The following is a 2225-nucleotide window of genomic DNA, read 5'->3' as shown; positions in this document are numbered from 1 at the left end:
AGTTGATTGTGTTTCAGACTTAGACTTAGAATGTTCGTACTGCCACCATAATTCACTCAAACCCTTCTTGACAGTAAGTATTGTATATAGGAACCAATAAAAATGTATGTATTTATAACTCTTGCAAGCTTTACAATGCAAACCTCTGTAGGTCAGCACAGAATATAGAAGCAGTTTCTGGGGCACCTGGCTGGCTTAGTCTGTGAAGCATGTGGCTCTTAATCTCGGAGTCCTGAGTTCAAGCCCCACATTGGGCATAGAGCCTACATGGGGGAAAAAAAGAAGAAGAAGAAAGAAGAAAAAAATATATGCGAGTAGTTTGTTAAGATTTTTCTAAACCCGGAAGTGCCTGGGTGGCTCAGTTGGTTAAGTGCCTGCCTTCGGCTCAGGCTGTGATTCCAGGGTGCTGGGATCAAGCCCCATGCCTGACTCCTGGCTCTGCAGTGAGTCTGCTTCTCCTGCTTACTCTGCTTGCTGCCCCCCCCCCACTTGTGCTCTCTCTCAGAGAAATAAATAAAATCTTTAAAAAAAAATTTTTTTTCTAAACCTGAATATTGATCAAATTTAAAACCATTAGTTTAATTGGGTAGCAATCACCCCTTACCAATTCTGTTTGTAAATATACTTCTATTAATAATAAAGTAAGTGAAAATAAATTCTGTGGTGAGAATTTTTTTTCATCCTTTGTGAGAACTATAAATGTCCTTACATATTATTGTGTTGGGTTGGGGTGCCTGGATCTAGATACTTATCTTTAACTTCTACTTTGTTGTCTTCACATGGAGAAAATCTGATTCCACTCCAGTTCCCAGCACAACTGGACTTGGGAATGCTGGGAAATGGGCAGCACTAAAATATGTGAGAAAATGAAGGGGATATAAATTGCTGAGTATTATCATCATCTTGATGGCAGAGTCTTTTTCTCTTCTTTAGGCATAGATTTAGGGACTAGGAAGAAAGATAAAATTGAACTCTGTAAGTCTAGGCAAGAATGGAAGGGCCATAATCCAAACCACTCTTGAAGTTCTATTGAAGATGCTTTGCCATTATTGCAAATTGCCCTGCAATTTTTAAAGGTAACTATAAAGACCTGAAGTTTTTATCTGTAGGAAAGTGATGGAACAGAAGCCAGGCTTATTTAGAAAGTTGCAGCTGATTAAAAAAGAGTCAAGGAAATCAAGCTCGATTCTGGAAATTTCCATGCATATTAGTTCTTCATAACTACAAATGGAATTCTATTAAGTGCTGAAGCTGTCACTTAAGGACCTTCTAAATTACTTGCCATAACAATAGAGATATCAAAAAGGAATGATATTCAGTATGTGGTTACTTGAAGTAAACAACAAAGAAGATGCCTCTCAGCTTTGCATGCAAAAAATCTCCATTAGATAAGGAATTAATTAATCCTAAAGAGATCCTGAACAATTGTTATATTTAACAAACTTCATTGAGGATCTTACATCATTAACACTGAGATTCACACTGAGGATACAAAAAGCATTTACATGGCAAAACTTTGTAACCTTTAAAAGTTTACAACTGAATAATAAATATAAGACACATATAAAAGCAAAATACATAATGATACATAGATTAAATGTGTTACATCCAAGTGACAGAGCCAAATGGACTACAGGAATTCAGGGAAATAAATAGAGTGCCATGGGTAAGTGCTTTATAAACAGGAAGAATGGGCTTGCATCCCTTTCTATCACCCTCTACCTATGTGACCCTAGGCATGTTAAGTAGCATGTTTATGCCTCAGTTTCCTCATCTGTAAAATGGGTGTAATAAAGGTAACTACTGTACAAAATTGCTTTAAGAATTAAATAGAATAATGTATTTAAAACCCTTGGTATGGAGTCTGGCAACAGTAAGTACCCAATAAATATTACCCATCCTAGTTAATTAGTGGAGGAATGATAACTGAAGATGGGGTCTATAGCTGAGCTGAGATCTTTTCAAAAATGTTATGAAAGATCCAATTTAAACAGAGAACAGAGGAGAGATAATAACTCAAAGCAAGGACCAACATGAAAAAATACCCGGGAAAGTGGGGATGCCTGGGTGGCTCAGTCAGTTAAGTGCCTGCCTTCAGCTCAGGTCATGATCTCAGGGTCCTGGGATCAAGCCCCACATTGGGCTCTCTGCTCAGCAGAAAGCCTGCTTCTCCCTCTCCCTCTGCCCACCGCTCTGCCTACTTGTGCTCTCTCTCTCTCTCTGTG

The sequence above is a fragment of the Mustela erminea genome, chromosome 6 (assembly GCF_009829155.1).
Source record: "Mustela erminea isolate mMusErm1 chromosome 6, mMusErm1.Pri, whole genome shotgun sequence".
In the NCBI taxonomy this organism is placed as follows: Eukaryota; Metazoa; Chordata; class Mammalia; order Carnivora; family Mustelidae; genus Mustela; species Mustela erminea.
Note: the sequence above shows the minus strand (reverse complement) of the source record.